At 37.8% G+C, this 19468-nt stretch overlaps 1 non-coding gene across 1 annotated transcript; it reads left to right on the top strand.

Annotated features, from left to right (window-relative positions):
* Window positions 1-3890: 3890 nt before the first annotated feature.
* Window positions 3891-3996, top strand: LOC140858985 (small nucleolar RNA R71). Its single transcript, XR_012142386.1, has one exon. It is a non-coding gene; the product is annotated as a small nucleolar RNA R71 (small nucleolar RNA).
* The last annotated feature ends 15472 nt before the right edge of the window (window positions 3997-19468 follow it).

Raw genomic sequence — 19468 nt, 5'->3', positions numbered from 1 at the left:
TTTGCTGACATTGCAGACAACTTCGGTCAAATTCATGTGCATCCTTGAAAAGCGTTGGCCAATAAAATCCACTCTGTAACACTTTTGCTACAGTTTTTCTTCCACTAAAATGTCCCCCACATGTCGAAGAATGGCAAAAAGTGAGAATGCTTTGGAATTCACTCTCGAGGACACAACGGCGAATAACTTGATCAGGACAGTATTTGAATAGTTCAGGTTTCTCCCAAAAATAATATTTAATTTGTGAGAAAAATTGATCCTTTTCTTGTTTTGTCCAGTGAGAAGATACTTGTCCTGTTGATAAGTAATTGATAATATAGGCAAACCATGGAGGACGGCTAGAGGAGATTGCAAAAAGTTATTCGTCAGAAAATTTCTCTTTGACCTCATCTATGCCTATCGTGTGTTCAACTAAGATCCTGGAGATGTGATCAGCTACCACATTCTTGGAACCCTTCTTATCTCGGATTTCCAAATCAAATTCTTGTAAAAGAAGGATCCATCTGATCAAATGCGGTTTAGTATCTTTCTTTGAGAGGAGATGTTTCAGAGCTGCATGATCAGAGTAAACTAGAACCTTAGACCCTAACAGATATAAGCTAAATTTTTCAAGGGCGAACACTACTGCTAGTAGCTCTTTTTCTGTTGTGGTGTAGTTTAATTGGGCATCAAAAAGAGTCTTGCTAGCATAATAGATCACATGTGGCTTCTTATTGATTTTTTGGCCTAAGACGGCACCTATTGTAAAGTCAGAGGCATCACACATAATCTCAAATGAAATGGACCAGTCAGGGGGTTTTATTATGGGTGCTATTGTCAGGACTGTTCATAATGTATTGAATGCTTTCAAACAGTCTTCGTCAAAGATAAATGGTGTGTCCATGGCCAACAGATTGCACAGGGGTCTTGAAATCTTGCTAAAGTCTTTGATGAAGCGTCTATAAAATCCGGCATGACCTAAGAAGGATCGTATTTGTCGGACCAAAGTAGGGGATGCTAGTTTTGAAATGACCTCAACTTTGGCTTTATCTACCTCGATCCCTCTTTCAGAAATAATATGTCCTAATACAATTTCTTTTCGTACCATGAAATGGCTCTTTTCCCAACTTAGGACGAGATTTATCTCCATACACCGTTTAAGAACTTTGGAAAGATTATGGAGACAATCCTCAAAGGTGGTTCCAAATACAGAAAAATTATCCATAAAAACTTTAAGATATTTATCCACCATATCCAAAAAAATGGCCAGTATGTACCGTTGAAATATAGCGGGTGCATTGCAGAGCCCGAATGGCATGCACCGAAAAGCGAAGGTGCCATAGGGGCAGGTGAAGGTAGTCTTTTCTTGATCATTCAAAAATACAGGTACTTGATTGTACCCTGAATAACCATCAAAAAAACAAAAGAAACTTTATCCTGCTAACCGTTCTAAGATTTGGTTGATGAAGGGCAATGGAAAATGGTCCTTCCTAGTAACGGCATTTAGTTTTCTATAATCTATGCATACTCACCATCCAGATGATATATGAGTGGGAAGCAGTTCACCTTCTTCGTTCTCAACCACAGTAATACCTGATTTCTTAGGTACTACTTGAGTGGGACTGATCCATTTACTATCGGATATGGGGTAGATGATTCCAGCATCTAACCATTTTACCATCTCTTTCTTTACTACTTCACGCATGTTTGGGTTCAATCTTCTCTGCATATCTCGATGGGGTTTGGCATTTGCCTCAAAATGAATATGGTGCATGCAAATGGAGGGGTCAATTCTTTTTAAATCGGCAATGGACCAACCGATCGCCTCTTTGTGTTCCTTCAGAATATCAACCAATTGTGCTTCCTGATTAGGGATCAAGTCTGATGCAATGATTGCCGGGAGGGTATCATTGGGTCCTAGAAATACATACTTGAGCGTAGCAGAAAGGAGTTTCAATTCTAACGTAGGTGGTGATTCTAAAGATGGGACTATTGGTGTACTGGTTAATGTGGGCAATGGCTCATACTTGATTGTCCATGGAGGAGTGGTTTTATCGTGTGGTGTATCCAACAAGGTGTTAACTTCTTTCATATATCCCTCAAAGTCATACACTCTAAAGTGAGCCAAGCAAGTATCTAAGGAGTCTGGTGCTAGAATTGTGGGTGTTGCATCTTCTATAATGTCTTCTAGTGTATCTACTTCGAAGCAACTATCCATTGATGGTCCTTGGGAAGCACCAAACACATTTAGTCTCAGTTTCTTATTCCCAAACGATACGTTCATGACTCCTGTCCTACAATTAATGCATGCATTTGCCGTAGCTAGGAAGGGTCATCCTAAGATAATGGGAATTTATCTTGGGTTGCCACTTAGTTCTATGTCGAGAATCAGAAAATCAACTGGAAAGTAAAACTCATCTACCTTGACCAAGACATCCTCAAGCATTCCACGTGGTTCTTTAATTGATCTGTCGGCTAATTACAGTGTGACTGATGTGGGTTTCAGTTCTCTGAATCCAAAAAGTTCATACACTGAACTAGGTAAAAGATTCACACTTGCCCCTAAGCCCAGAAGAGCTTTTTCAATGTGATAATCTCCTATAACACAAGAAATGATGGGGGCTCCTGGGTCCTTAAGCTTTGGAGGAGTGGCATGCTGAAAGACAGAACTAGCCTGTTCAGTGAGGCATACTTTCTTTGGGATTTATGATCTAGATTTACGTTTTTGGGTGCACAAATCTTTCAAAAATTTGGCATAAGTAGGGACCTGTTTGATTGCGTCTAGAAGGGGAAGATTAATTTGGACTTGCTTAAACAATTCCAACATCTCGTCGAGTCTTCCTCCCTTCTTATCTGCAGGAATAGGAGCTTTCAGGACATCCGAAAATGGGACTTTAGGCAAGTAAGATGATTCCGGTGCAGTTGGTTCATTCTCTATTTTAAGGTCCTCCTTGTTCTTGGATGATTTGGCTTCGGTTAGAGGTTTAGGATCGGTCTCATTGGTTTTACTAGTATGTTTAATGACCTTCCCACTTCTCAGAGTCATGATTGATTTGGCGTGTTCAGAAAAAGCTTCTGGGATATTAGCACTCTCAATCACAAATTGCCCTCTTGGGTTGCTCTCGGGTTGGCTAGGTAATTTTCCTCCTTTCCTCCTACTGAATGCAGTCGCTAGTTGACCTATTTGGGTCTCTAGCTTAGCAATGGATTGTGTGTGGGAGTTAAGGGTCTGAGTGTTGACTTCTAATCATTTTAGTGCTTTCAGAATTTTTTTCTTAAAAGCTGAGCTGTGACCAGTAGTAGACGGTTGAGGAGCATTTTGAAATTGATGGTATGGTCCATGCCTATATGTTGAGTCCTGATATTGAGGTCGAGGTGCGGCCGGGCCAACCACTGGTTGTGATCTTCAGGAAAAATTTGGATGGTTTCTCTAGCCGGGGTTATAAGTGTTCGAATATGGATCGTTTCCTAGTCTGCGAGCTTGTTGGACTTAAGCTTGCTGAACCTGCTCGTGCACAAACTCAAAAAATTGAGGTGCGGTTGGGCATTCACTAACAAAATGGTTCGGACTTACACACAATGCACAAACTTCTTGGATTAGGTTAGGTGGAATCGGAGATTGTCTAGTATTTAGAAGACGGTCTAATTTTTGAGACAGTTCATCTACCTTACTGTGGATATCTAAGACATTTCCAATCTGATAAATTTCACTTTTTTTTTATTGAAGCATGGGTTGTTCTCTAGAGGTGGCAGACATATGACGTAGAAAATTCTCACTAAGTGTTTCAAAGAGCTGCCAGGCTTCATCCTCACTCTTTAGCATGAACGTCCCACCACATGATGCATCAACCATTTGTCGGTGTTTCTCCGATAGACCATCATAAAAATACTGACAAAGTTGCCATTTAGGGATAGCATGGTGTGGACATTTACGAATAAGGTCCCTTAACCTTTCTCATGTCTCATGAAAAAGTTCACCCTCCAATTGGAAAAAACTAGTGATAGCTTTTCCAATTTGATTTATTTTTCCAATTGAAAAGTATTTCTTGAGAAATTCTCTCTGAAGATGATCCCAAGTTGAAATGGTTATAGAGTCTAAGGAGTTTAACCAATGCTTGGCTTTGTCCTTAAGTGAGAAAGGGAACAGTTTCAACCTAAGGGCATCATCCGAGAAGTTTTGGACTTTTACTGTGGAACAAATTTTAAGAAATTCATCCAAGTGTTTGTATGGGTCCTCGTTACTAAGTCCATAGAATGATGGCAACATTTGAATAATGCTAGACTTAATCTCATATTGGGTAGCTTCTATTGGAGGTGCTTGAATGCATGGAGAGTAGGTATACGAGGATGGAGTGAAATATTCTCTCAATGAGCATGGAGGATTAGCCTCACCAGGTACAGCCATGTTTCTAACTTGGATAGTCCTAAGAGTCTTTTCTAATTTTTTGTCTAATGGTTGCAAGTCAGGTTTTAGTGATTGTCGACCTAACATGCAACTAAAAGGTCTATGTAGGACTATCCTAGTCTGTGAAAGATTATTTTTTTTTTTTATTAAGAGGAGAGGAGAAGAGAGAAAAGAGTTCTAAAGAAGAGATCCTAAGAAGTCCTAAAACTAATAGAAGAATTAATTGTGGTTAGATTTTAATTACAATCAAGTTAGCATGTAGTGGACTCTTTATCCTAAAGTTACCCTAGTTCTAGACAGCTACTAACTGTAGTTAGCCTTCAAGCCCTCCAAGTGGAAACTTGACCAACCAACTGGCCAGATAAGTGTAAGGTTGGTGGGAGTTCCCCCGTTGCTTTCCTTAGACACCAATTAAATTGGCCAAATCAGCGAACGGAACCAATTAAAAACTACCTTCCTTCGGGCCCAGTCATCCTGCAAACCACTTGCCTAGACACCAGCTAGCTGACCAAGTCTAACCTGGTTCAACTCTCAGGGTCACTTGTCCTAATGAGCTCGAAATCCTTAGGGGTCAACGTCTAATTAATTTTAGATTAAGGTCTAGGTTATGCAAATGCAAGGGAGTGATTTGTGGGTCAAGGAAGGGTGATCAAATCTCCACCTTATCTTAGTTACTGGGTTGCGCCCTTAAAGTTAATTATGGAGATGCAATGCAAAGAAACAAGGTGTCCAATCAAGTTAGAAATTTTTATATTTGAGGTTATGCTATTTTAGTTAAGTGTTATGAAATGTCAGTGATTTTTTTTTTTTAATTCAACCATGCCAAGATCTCCGGCAACGGCGTCAAAATTTGATGTGTAGTCATTGATAGCACAAAAAATAACTCTACTCACTACGTAGGTAGGATGAGTCGAGATCGTATCCTCAGGGATCTTGGGCTAAGTTGAGATTGCAAAATAAAAAAAAGAAGCATTATTTTGATTTAAAAAATAAATTATCTTAAAATTGATGTAATTAGAAAATAAAGAGCTCAAGAGTTTTGAATTAATTTTGTACTAGTAGAGTTGTATCTTTTTTTTTTTAATTAAATAGATGCGATTAATCTTAGAAAAAATATCTATCTTTGCTCGACACACTCCGTACCCATAGATCACGGTGCATCTCCGAAAAGTACTAGGTAAATAACTCTTCTTTCCTCGATACGCCCCATACCCGTAGATCACGGTGCATCTCCGAAAAGTAAAAGTTGTTTCTAATATTAATCTAACAGGAAAGCATAAATAAAACCATATGAAAGAGTGCAAATAAAGAACTCATGATGATTTAAATAAAAAGCATAATCTTTATTGCATATAAAGAAATACAAGAAAATTTAGAACAATAAACTCACTCTGTGTCGTTACAAAATTTCTTCTCCACTCCCGAAACTACTAGCCTAGATGCTCATGGAGTAGTCCCTTTCTCTTCCTCTATGTAAGGCTCTAGAAGGATTTCTAGGATGATCCTCAAATGGGAGTACAAGAGCCTTTTTATAGGTGTTAGGAGGGATGAGTTTTACATGGTTTTCAGATGTGGGACTAAAAAAAATACTAAGGACTAAAAGATGGATGGATGAGATGGAAAGATCACAAGCAGATAAAGAAAATACAAATTGTTCCTCTTGAAGTATTTCTAAGTATTATATTTTTTTCTTTAATTTTCAGATCTATTTGCTATCATGAGTGTCTGTTCGCCATTGTGTCCGCCAGCATAACTCCCCGTGAACCCGCCATGCCGCGCGCCCGCACCCGCACTGCCGCACGCTCGCTCTGCCGTGCGCTCGCACTGTTAGGCTTTTTGATTACAAAAAGAAACTTTTGTTTCTTTAAAATGATGCCTATATCTTTTTTGGGTTTCTTGCATAGTATCTTCATTTTCTATAATACCGTATGCATCCTTCTTTTATTTTAATTTTATTTTAAGTCTAATTTTCTTCAAACTTGAGTCTTTTTGATCTGTGAATCGGACTCTTTGTATTAGCGATCTCTTTCCTGTAAAACATAAAAAGAAGTATCAAATTTTTAATAAATAAAATAAATTAAATATAATTTTTTGCTTTAAATGACTTAAATTAAGTGTTTATCAATTATTAAGAGATCGGATGGGGGGAGAGGCCCTCGCAACGGCCCTTATGTGCCCCCACAGTCCTGTTAAAAATAGGAGAAAAATCTCATCCTAACATGAGCTGAAATTGACTGTGTCGGAAACAGGAAGAGAACCTCATCCTGACACAAATGAAGACCTGATCGTTTAAGACTGGATGAGGAGAAAAGCCTCCTCAACGGCTCTTCTACACCCCTACAACCCCGTTAGGAGCAGAGGAAAAACCCTAGCCCAAACATAAAAAAAAAGGGAGAGAGAAAAAGGGAAAGCGACGACCTATGCCAGAGATAAGGAAAAAATAAACTACATCTAAGACACAAGGGACCTCGTCTCAACGAGGAAGAAAACTCTTGTCAAAAATCCTCAGTCTCTAAGGGGGAACCCAATACTAGCAGGAGAAAATAGACTTTCTCAAAGTAACAAGAAGTTCGGAGCCCAAGCTTGAACATCGGGAGAAAGCGTCAAATTCGAATGACCTCAAAAAGACCTTCGGTCATGAACAAAAAGGATGAATCAATGCGGCGATGATCAGGAACTTTCAAATAATGTCGACATCGAATAAGACAAAAGACAAGAGAAGCTCGATAAACGACAACTCAGAGCAAGAATAGACAAGGTAATGAGAAAATTTCTTTTCATTTCATTAGTAAAGAGAGCATTACAAAAGCCTTTGAAGGCCAAAAAAAAAATAATAAGAAAAGAAAAGAATACATGGAACAAAAGGTAAAAGAAGCTCTAAGGAAGCTCGGCTTCTTCTGACTTCGAACTCTCGGTTCCAGCCATTATCAGGGATTGCTTTAAGTTCTCAACTTCTTCTTCCAGTTTCTTCTTTCATAGCAGCATCTCCTGATACATTTGGTGAAACCACCGGCTTTCATCCTCCGATTCTCGAAGCCTCTTCCTTAGAACTTCGAACTCCACTTCTGCATCCTTGACCGCCTGCTGCTCATAGGTCAGCTGAATTTTCAGACTTCAAAGGAATCCCCTGCGGTAGGAGAAGAGCTACGACAGGATATTGTTGTCGGGAAACAAGAGCATCACAATGCAAATCATTGCAAGAAAAAAAAAGAAAGTAGAAGAAGAAATCTTTTCGGGTCACCTCGATTTGAAAAAACTCCAGCACTGGCGCGTCAAACGCCAAAATATCTAGAAACAATCGAGTATGAAAATCAAGGGGGCAACTTTGGCTGTGAAAATTTTTTTATACTTCCTTCATTCGAAATCCGAACTCGAAAGTAGGGGGACTGATGTTGGATATAAAATAACCCCAGTCGAAGTTCGTAAGAGGCCAACCCTCTCAGGACTCTTCTGGCTTCCGACCTCGTGCGGCGTCTTTCTGAACTCCCCCGACCGTCCGAGCTTCTACAGTAAATAAATTTCGTCCGAACTTCTACAGTGGATAGATTCTAGACGAACTTCTATAATAGATGGGCTCCAACAGTAGGACTTCTACAGTAACCAGACTCCATCCAAGTTTCTACAGTGGTCGACCACCTTTCGAATTTCATCCGAGCTTCTACAGTAAGTGAATTCCGTCCGAACTTCTATTGCAAGTGGACTTCTGTCGAGCTTCTACAATAAGCGGTCTCCATCCAGACTTCCACAGTAATCGATCTCCATCTGAGCTTCTATTGTAAGCAGCCTCCTTCCGAACTTCTGCAAGAACTAGACTCCATCCAAACTTCTACAGTGGATGGATTCCAGACGAACTTCTATAACGGATGGGCTCCAACAGCCAGATTTCTACAGTGACCGACTGTCTCCAGTGTCTTCCATACCTCTCAGCCATCAACCTTCAATAGTGCCAACCGGACTTCAACAGTGCCAACCAAACCACTCCAATGGATAAATTTCCTCCGGACTCCTCCAGTGGTCGACCTTCCACAGTGTCCTCCAGACTCCCCCAGCAGACGAACTTCCATAACACCTTTCGAATTTCGTTATCAGTTGACCTTCTCATGCAACCAGACCTCTCCAGCAGACAGTCTTCAGACAAGCTTCTACATCAGACAAATTTCAGATGAACTTCTCTAGCAATCGAACTCCAACCGGATTTCTCCAACAGAAAGTTTCTGTCCGAACTTCGACAGCAGATGACTTTCGTCTGCAGCATCAACACCTAAGGCACCCAACAATAGTTAACCTGTCAGCAACCTTGAAAACATCCGAGCTTCTCTTAGATTGCTGAGACAGAGAGCTATTCCGCTCCACCAAACATCCCAACTGAGCTTCAGCTGTCTGGCCCGAACTCTCCGGCAAGTCGTGACAACGGACACCACTCTACTCTCTGTAACAAACTCCACGTGGCCCCACTACTCTCCAGCAAGTCGTGAGAACGGACACCACTACTCTCCGTAACAAACTCCATGTGGCCCCGAACGGCCCACTACCAGGCAGTTACGGATGTTGCTGTCAATCAGTTACGCTCTTCCGTCTATAAAAGAGACCCCCCAGATACGTTCTCCTTTAAGCTCTAAGCACTATCTCTAAACTCTGCTAAAATCTCGTTCGAGTGCTCCATTTTTGTTGAGACAAAGTACTGACTTGAGCATCGGAGGGTCTTACTGGAGTACCCCCAACTCCGATTTAGACTTTCCTTGTAGGTCCCGACGACGGCCATGATCCCCTCGACTTTAGCTTCTCCGGCATCGACAGAATTCTACACCAACAGGTATATTATTAGCACCATATTATTATTTTTTTATTTTTCTTGAAGAATTCTTTAGCATGTGAGACTCTAAATTTCTTCTCCATATTTTAATTATTTTTTTAAAATTTTTTGGGATGCCAAAAGGAGATTTTGGCATTGATTCATGGCACCCTTCTTTGGAAAGCCCTAATTCCTAGTCTACAAAAAGGGATCCCCTCTCTTGCACGTCCCATAATCAATTCACTTGCTGATTTTTTATTTTTAGAGCCTCTTCTTCTCCTCCTCTCTTTCTTATTCATATCTTCTATTACTTTGGAGTATCCAAGGTGCTTGTAGAAGAAAGAAGAGATCAGCTGTTGAAGTTGTTTGCAGACTAGCATCTCCGAGCCCTTGACTGTGCCAGTCTTCGCATAGATTTTTCTATAGAGACCAGATGACTTCGTGTGGCTGTGAGTGATCAGAAGAACACCCTTTCCAACTATTGAATTAGAGGAGATCAAGATTAAAATTTATTTGGTAACGATCTCTAACCTATTTTGATTCTTATGATAGATCTAATAGTTAGATCTAGAATTTCAGCATCGATGAGATTGATGTGATTTTTATTTTTAGATCTAAAGTATATATTTTTTATATTAAATATTTTGATATGGTAGCCTAAGATTAGATCTTATACATATGATTAAGATTAAATTATTTAATCTATTATTTTCACTACATAAAATTTTAAAATTACATGTACTACACTGCCGCATATTTCCTTCAATTGGTATCAGAGTCAGATTATTTTGATATGAATTAATATGACTTTTGATCTAATTTTTTATTATTAGATCTAATTATTTATGATTTAAATTAGATCTAAGTTAGTTTATTTTTAGATCTGATTATTATTTATTTAGATTAGATATTCTGGTAGCAAAGTACTCGAATTGGATAATCATCAGGCCGTCTGATCATACGAGCAAGTAGGATTTCATGACCCTCTCTTTCCATTCAATGGAGTACTCTTTATGGCATGTAGAGGTGCCACTGTGAGGTCCCATGAAGAAGAAAGTGAAAAGAGAAAACTTACTTTCTTACAAAATTCTAGATCTTGAAATTCTAGGTGTTGTTGTATGTGATGCAAGTTACGAAGATAGTTAGTTACATCTAATTTTATTTAATCAAAATTATTTTGATTTAAAATCATTAAAATTTAGATTTGATCTAAAAAATTTTATGATCTGATATATAAAATTTACATAAAAAATTATTTTCAAAACTTTAACCATATTGATGCAAAACTTAATTGAGAATTAAGTATCAAGCTGATTGGATCTAGAATTATGGTTTAGATCTAATGACATTACATAAAATATAGGGCATGGGTTAGCTCAAATCAGGTCTTTCTCTTTAATTGGGTTAGAACTAAGATTAGAATCAAAAAATTGATTGACTATGTAAAAAAATTGATTAAGTCTAACCAAATATTGAATTAGATTAATCAGGATTTCTCTAGTATAATAGTTGGAGATGGTTAAGTCTATGTCTTTGATTAGACCAAATGGATCTTGATTGTGGCTCAGTGGTTAAACCCGAATCATTAGGTTGGTCAAATCGAAACTAGTTAACCAATTAGTGTCTTAGGTAAGTTTGGCATTTTGATCAGTGGTTTTTAATGGGAAGCAACTTATCTGACCATTTCGATGGTGTCTAAGGCAAGCTTAGTAGACCCTCCTATCGATCTCACTTATCTGGCCAATTTGGTAAACTAGATTTTGATTAGATTGCTAAGTGATTCGAGTTAGCCCATGCTATTAAGGTTGATCAGTATGACTGATCTAGGTGCCAGTTCAATAAGCATGATCTAATCCGATTCAGCGACTTGGTGAAGTCAATGGGAGGATTATGGTCTACTGATTGATCTTTTCTTTTCTTCTCTCTTCTCTAAATCGATTAAACCCTCTAAATTATTAGGTCCCTAAAATGAGCTGGTTATGGTGATAACTAGATCATAGCCTCTTATTAAGGTAAGTGATAATGGATCCATTATTTTTGATTGACATTGCAGGTGCCATCGGTCTGGTGTTCTTTCTGAATGATGAAATTATCATTCATCATATGATGACTCTATTGAACTATCTGAAGATGGTTGGGTTGATCGAGCCATCCTCTGGCCTGATCACTCATTAGGTAGAATCACTGAGTAAGTTCATGTTAATGGTTTGACCTAACTAAAACTTTCAGTGGAGGCCCATCGCCTACTGAAATAAAATCTGGAGCTAAATTAAATATTAGAAGTTATTTAGAGAAATAATTGGTTGAGAACCTACTCATAGGTGCATATGGATTGATCGAGCCATCTTTAGGCCTATATGTAGTCTGTGTGGATTCTAGTACCCATTAAAAAATTAAGATAATTCTTCGAATTGAAGGTAAAGGCTATCAATTCATATAAAATAATGGAAGGACCTTTAGACTAAAGTCTAAATCTTTAGGATTAATAAATTTATGTACTAATTAAACTTTGTATTTTTCTTGTGTGTGCAGATATGGTCTCAAACTTGTCACTCCGATCATAGTTGGACAGTGAGAAGCTTATTAGATCAAATTTTGATAATTGGTATTGAAAGTTAAAGATTATCTTGAAGCACGAGCAGATCCTTTATTTGATAACAGATTTGGCACCTGAGGAGCCTGCTCCTAACATCCGAGGAGCGATCCGAAACACTTATTTGAAGTGGCTCAATGCTCGCACTATGATTTGTTGCATCATGCGGGCCTTCATGAACAACGTGTTCAGCTGAAAGTTTGAAGAAGCTCAGCTAGAGAAAATGCTTTAAGTGTTGAGGGATTCCTTTGGTACTCCTAACGATGTTGAGCGGCACAAAATTAATTATGCCATTTTCAATGCCTGGATGAGGGAGGGTGCATCTGTTACCGATCATGTATTGTACATGATCAAGTAGATTGAAAAATTAAGCAAACTCGGCTTCCCTTTGTATGAACAGTTGGAGAAGGATGCGATCCTGAACTCTTTACCTAAGTCCTATCTGTCGTTCCTCAGTCATTTCAGAATGACGATGCCTGTAGTCAACTATCATGGTCTGTTGGTGTAGGAATTCGGGGTTTGGGGCATGCATATGTATTTCAAAATTTTTATTTTTAAATACTGTAGTAAAAAATAAGATTAAAATATTTTTAATCTAAATTTTGCATGCATAAAAATATAAAACAATATGGATCTATTTCATATGCTGAAATTGATATATGCTGAAATTTAGATTGTGATCAAACCTCATACCTATTTTGCAATCTCTTTCTTCAAATCTAGATCTGAAAGAGATGAGGCTCTCTGTTAACCACATAAGTATCCAGCCTCTATGAGTATCCACTCGAGATCTATCTGGAATAATCCTCTTTAATCTAAATTTTGATTCTCCAAAATTCAACCTGCTGAATCTGAATGAAGCCTAGATCACGATCAACACTTGATTTTTCTCCTTGATCTTCTTCTTCTCTTCTTTTCTAGAATTTTTTCTTGCTATGTGCTACTACTAGATATTAGAAACTAGTAAAGAAGAGGCACCCAAACTCCTTTGGGCATGGAACTCCTTGGGATGTGCATCCCAAGGAAGGAGTGTATAGAACACCCAAGAGGAGAGAAAAGGAGAGGAAGAGAGGGCATGGAGAGAGCCTTTGGGTGTGAGGGGCTACTGATTTTGATGCTCTAGGAACCTTAGGGGAGGTTCTTTTAAATATGCAAAAGGATTGAATCCTATTCAATCTTATAATACAAGTCCTACTTGTATTAGGATTCCTATTAACTTAAGTTATCCAACTTACATTAAGAAGCCCATTAGACACCAACAATTGGAGCCCTTGCATCCATAATTAGATATCCTAAAATACACCCAAGAGATGCTCCATATGAAAATAAAAGGCCCTCTAATCAATGGACATGCCCAAATTGATCAAATCAAGATGGCGCCCCATAATAACTATCAAGAAGATTCATAAGGGATTTGCACCCTTAATTTATGTGATCCATAACCTTAGACATCTAATAATTGAAGTCTTATGAATCTTATTCATATAGGTTATTAGTAGATAATTAAGTTAGAATTAACTTATCAAATAAGTAATCCCAACGAAAAGAGGAATTGGGTCCAACTATGTGCTAGCAAGGTTACCATGAACCTAATGGATTTCTCTAAACCCAATTGATACTTCATTAGCTTAATTACTTATTTCAGACCTAATCCCTTTGTGGTGTGACCTCATAGGTTCAATTCTATCTGGTAGTGAAACATACAATGATCTCTATCATCGTATCATTGAAACTCTTTTTAATGATCAGAATAATTTCACTCTAACTCAACAAACATTGTCGATCTAAAACAACTCTAGTGAGCTCTCACAATCTACTAGTGACACCTAATAGTATGTAGTGGCAACCCAGTAGAACTGAAATGAATCTCTAGATGTATTTAACGTATGATTCAGTTCTTCTATCGTGAGTCCCGACTAGATGGCAGGTCATGGATAAATTGTCAAACCTCAATATCGGTCATATGATAGATTCAATTAGCTTATGTTCATATATGATTCTATAGAAACTCTTTTCGATCAATCACATTGCTATGGTCATAGACTTAAGGACTCAGCCTCTTAAATCCCATAGGACTACTTCCTTCTACTAGAATCGATAGATCTCATCTTGATGCACACCCTACTCCTACAGTGGACCAACTATCATCAACATCCACTACAAGGGATCTTTGAGACCCCTGTTAATGTGTCAGTCAAACTCCAGCAACCTCACTATGAGCAGTAGTGTCATCTCAGGTCAAAAGACCAGTCATACAACTGCAGCATCGAGAAAGTCACTGATGAATGAGTTGACATCTATATGACTTCTCGTGTTGGTCATGCTTAGTGCTAGTTATTCTCCAACAATCACCTGCACTCTCGCTCCAGTGTCTCTATACTGCAGACTTGAGATCCATCTGTCCGAAGAAAGCGATCCGTGCACTGGTCTATCCAAATCAATCACCATCCCCATGATGATCCTATGACCAGAAGCAATTTAGGAATCAACCATCAATGATATATGTCTCAAATTCTCAACTCTTTGAGAATATATGTCATCATCTTATTAATCCCTTGGATGATTCATGAACATATAGACATAAATGATAATATAACTATCCAATAAGTACAAAATTATGTCCTAGAGATATGAAATGTGTCAGCCAAGATTGGCTTTTAGGGCATACATCTAACAATTGGGGTTGCTACAAATTTTTGAGAAAGATCACCAGCTCCACAAGGAGACAGTGAATCTAGTGGGAGGATCTTCTTCGGATAGTCATCATCCCTTTAAGAAAGAGAAAAAGAAGAAGAATAAGAAGATGCCTGGTGCTGGGAGTCAGTCCCAGAAACCCAAGTTCAAGATTGATCAAAGTCAGACAGAGTGCTTCTTTTGCAAGAAGCAGGGTCACTAGAAGAGGAACTGTCCTTAGTATATCACTTCTCTTGATCTGAACAGGTCAAAGAAGAAGCAATCAATTGTTGGACAAGATACTTATGTGATAACACCTTGTAACTTCTCTCTTATAGATACAATGACCTGGATATTGGATACTGAAAGCCCTATTCATATTTACAATTCATTGCAGGATCTTTAGGTCACTAAGAAATTTGGAGAAGGCAAGAATTCTTGAATGTAGGAGATGGAAGATCAGTTCCAGTTCTAGCTTTAGGAATCTTCAAGTTTGTATTCGCATTTCAGTATATTGTTCTTAATGAGTGTCATTACTATCCTAATTTTTTTTAAAATATTATTTCTGTAGGCCTTTTGGCTAATTCTAATTGTGAAATATCAATAAAGAAAAATTTTTGTGATATCATTTTGAATGGTGTTATAATTTTTTATGGACAGTTGAATAATGGTATCCATGTTGTATCTAGGCCTAATGTAATGTACATTTCAAATTAACATCCTAGAATAGATGATGTCATGGATGCCTACCTTTGGCATTATAAGCTAGGTCATATCAACAAGAACAGGATAAATATGTTAGCTCAAGAAAGAATTCTTAATAAAGATGATTATGAATTGTTATCTACCTGTGAGTCTTGTTTGCTTAGAAAGATGACCAAGTCACCTTTTATTGAAAAAGGTGAACGAGCCAATGATGTGCTAGGTCTGATATATACTGATGTATATGGATCTATGAGCACATGTGCCAAAGAAGGATATAACTACTTCATTACGTTCATAGATGACCTATCTAGGTATGGGTATGTCTACTTGATGAAATACAAGTTTGAATCATTTGAAATGTTGAAATAGTTTCGTAATGAAGTAGAGAAACAAACTGAAAAAAGTATTAAAACTCTTCGATCTGATTGAGGAGGTGAATACCTTTTTAGTAAATTTTTGACATATATAGGAGAGAATAAAATTCTCTCCCAATGGATCCCTCCAAGGACACCATAGCATAATGGCATCTTAGAAAGGAGGAATCGAATCTTGTTGGACATGGTTCGATCTATGATGGGGTTTGCAACTCTGTTGATCTTCTTTTGAGGATATGCACTTGAAATAGTCTATCTTGTGCTTAATAATATTTTGAGTAAGTCAGTTAGTAAGATACTATATGAGATATAATCAGGATGTAGGCCGAATCTCTCTTACTTTAGGATTTAGGGATGTCTGATTTATGTTAAATGATTACAAACTGACAAGTTCAGTCCTAGATCCGATAAGTATAATCACGTAAGGTATCCCAAGAAAATGAGGGGATATTACTTTTATCTGTCTGCTGAACAAAAGGTGTTTGTCAGTAGTAAGGCACACTTTTTGAAAAAAAAAATTCTTTGTAAAGGAATAAGTACCTCTAAAATCGAGCTTGACGAAGTTCGATTGGTAGAAGAACCGATACCAATGATTGAATTTGAACTAGATTTGATAAGTTCAAATTCGAAGCCCAATGAACAAATATCCTTAAGGTGATCTGATAGAGTACCGTGTCAGTCGGACAGATACCTAGGTTTCTTGGTCCGAGATGGAGATCCTGTCAAACTTGATGAGAATGATGAGGATCCGATCACCTACATGGATGTCATATAAAGGTCCGACTCTGATAAATAGCTTGAAGCCATGAGATCTGAAATAAAGTCCATGAAAGTCAATGATGTATGGACATTAGTTGACCCACCTGAAGGGGTTAAACCCATAGGGTGTAAGTGGGTCTTCAAGAGGAAGAGGGGTGCAGATGGAAAGGTGGAGACCTATAAAGCCTGTTTGGTTGTCAAGGGTTATTATCAGCATTATGATATTGACTATGATGAGACATTTTCTCCTGTGGCAATACTCAAATCCATTCGAATCATGCTTGCGATAGTAGCATACTTGGACTATGAAGTCTGGCAAATTAATGTGAAGACAGCTTTCCTAAATGGAGAGCTGAATGAAGAGGTGTATATGATACAACCTGAAGGATTTGTATCTACAGATGAGTTCAAAGTGTGTAAGTTTCAGAGATCCATTTATGGATTGAAGCAAGCATTTCAGAGTTGGAATATACATTTTGATAAGGTGATCAGAACGTATGACTTCGTTAGGAATGGAGAGAAATCCTACATATATAAGTGGACAAATGGTTTCATAATTATATTTCTTATGTTGTATGTAGATGACATTCTCTTAATCGAGAATGGTGTCCCTACATTATAGAGAATAAAAGTTTGGCTGTTGTCACAATTCTCCATGAAGGATTTGGGAGAAGCAGCTTACATCCTAGGGATGAAGATCTATAGTGATAGATCTAAGAGGCTGCTCGGAGTCTTCCAATCTACGTACATAGATACCAAGCTGAAATGGTTCAACATGAAGAATTCTAAAAAAAGCTATTTTTTGATAGGCCAAAAAATTTTTCTTTCGAAAGGAGATTGTCCGATAACTCCTTTAGAGAGAGAGTGTGTATGAGTAGAGTTTTATATGCTTTGGTAGTGGATTTTATTATGTACGTCATGATATGTATGAGACCAGACATGGCATACTCATTAGGGGTAGTGAGTAGATACTAGTCTGATTTAGGAGAAAACCACTAGAAGGTCACAAGTATTTGAGAAATACTAAGGACCAGTGGCTTGTGTATGATGAAATTGATTGAAAACTTATGGGGTTCACTGACTCTATCTTTTAATTAGACCATGATGATAGTAAGAGTATGTCAGATTATATTTTTACTCTAAATGGTGGAGTAATCTGCTAAAAAAGTTTCAAACAGAATACTGTAGCAGACTCTGTTTGCAAAGCAAAGTATATCGCAGCATCCGATGCTGGGAAGGAAGCTGTATGGTTATGAAAGTTCATCGATGAGCTTGAAGTGGCACGCTTCGTTGATGGCTCTGTCTTATTATACTGTGATAATACTGGAGCCATTGCTCAAGCCAAGGAGCCTGAAAGAAGTGTGCCCTATAAGCCAATCGTAAGTATGTTGCGATGGAACTTTCTTTAAAATTTTCAAACTCATGAAATGATATTTATTATTTGAGGTATTGATTTATCATATTAGCTGCATCTTAATATGTCTAAGATTATGATGAACCTCAAAGATTAGGATAATGGTTTTAGGAGATATGAATGGGTCATGCTAGTGAGACCTAAAATCCTAAAATCTTAATCTTAAATATTCTTGATCGTAGGAGCATTGAGTCGGAGATCAATGTTCCAGATAGATTGGCACATTATATGTATGCTCAATGGAGAGGATGGCAGATCTCACTAGCCACTTGTGTGAGACACTAATACAAGGATGTGGGTACTCATTTGAGAAATGAATCCACTGAATTGACTCGATGAAAGAGAACATCAAATGGAAGCCTTATTTGCATGTCAAAAATGGTTCTTTAAGTGGGAGTTGTGCAAGTGATCCTTAGACCTGAAACCATCATGGAATCTTATGCACATGAACCCATATTTTGGTTCATACCCAGGTATGGCATTAAGATATGTACAGAGTGTTTTGGATATGGTGGAGTGTGTATGAAGGTTGTCAGTAGGTCAATTGGAATCGATCACTCCTAGTAAGAGGAGATCGCATCCTGTGTATTCTCAATTCTAGATGACTCAGAAAAATCTTTTGACCAAAAGCAGGAAGGAGATTAGAAAGAGTTTCTAATGCTTCTTCATTGGAGTCATTATTGGTTAATTAAGAATCGATATGAATATGTGTTTGAGTTTGACATGATTCCATACTCATGAACATATTCAGGGTGCAAGGATGATCGAAGGATTGAATTGCACGATAATTTACCACTGAAGGGTTTATTTGATATTTTTACTAAATTTTATATCTTCTGAATAGTCATGATACATTGCTAGATATCAATCTTGACTTGTAGATTTTTGATTGAATTAAAGAGTTTAATTCGATTGCCAATTAGAAAAGATTCTAATTGTTGAACTCGGGTTAGCTCAATTGGACCTAAATCGATTAGATTGAAATCTAATCAAATTTGGTCAACTTATATTCGGACCTACTACCGACTAGATGTAGAACCCAATGGGTAACACACATATAGAAATTAGCTAAGGACTCTTTTGAAAAAGGTTGATTGAAATTTTAGATTCAATCAGGGTTCCGGTAAGCATGCTAGCACGTGTCAAAACCCTTGCTCCTTTGGAGACCAATTTGGTCCCATCCCTTGCTAATTAGCTAGCCCAATTTGGTAGACATTTGGGTCAGGTCATATCACCTAGAAGCAATCTAAATTGAGGCATCACATCCCATGTTAACACCAATTATGAGGAGTCCAAGTTGTGGTGGACTCTTGGTTAAAACAGGTTCTGTGTACAAGTGTTGGCGTGGGCAGAAGAAAAAAATATTATTTTTTATTAGATTAAAATATGTATAGTAACCCACATCATCATCCATCATCTGGTACATATCTCAAAGTATGAGATATATTTTTTCTAGAATTTTTGGAGAAGAGAAAAAAATTGGAAAAAGAAGGATGTCTCGCACGTGCGCGCAAAAGCATCGCCTCTCTCCGTGATTTGGGGAGTCCTTCTCCCTATCAAATGCTTTTAGATTATAATAATTTTTAGTGATAATATTTTTCATTTAACAAGATATTTTTGATAGTTTTTTTGAAATTTTTTCAGACTTATCTGGATACCAAACGGATGCCATAAGTCGGTCCTAATGCCTGCATGCATGGTGATCAGCACTCACATGAAGAGGTTTGAGGATAGCATCCTTTCATGAGAATTTTATCACCATTTTTGATTTTTT

Source organism: Elaeis guineensis, chromosome 6, assembly GCF_000442705.2.
Source record: "Elaeis guineensis isolate ETL-2024a chromosome 6, EG11, whole genome shotgun sequence".
NCBI classification, from domain to species: domain Eukaryota; kingdom Viridiplantae; phylum Streptophyta; class Magnoliopsida; order Arecales; family Arecaceae; genus Elaeis; species Elaeis guineensis.
Note: the sequence above shows the minus strand (reverse complement) of the source record. Positions and strands in the feature narration are given on the sequence as shown.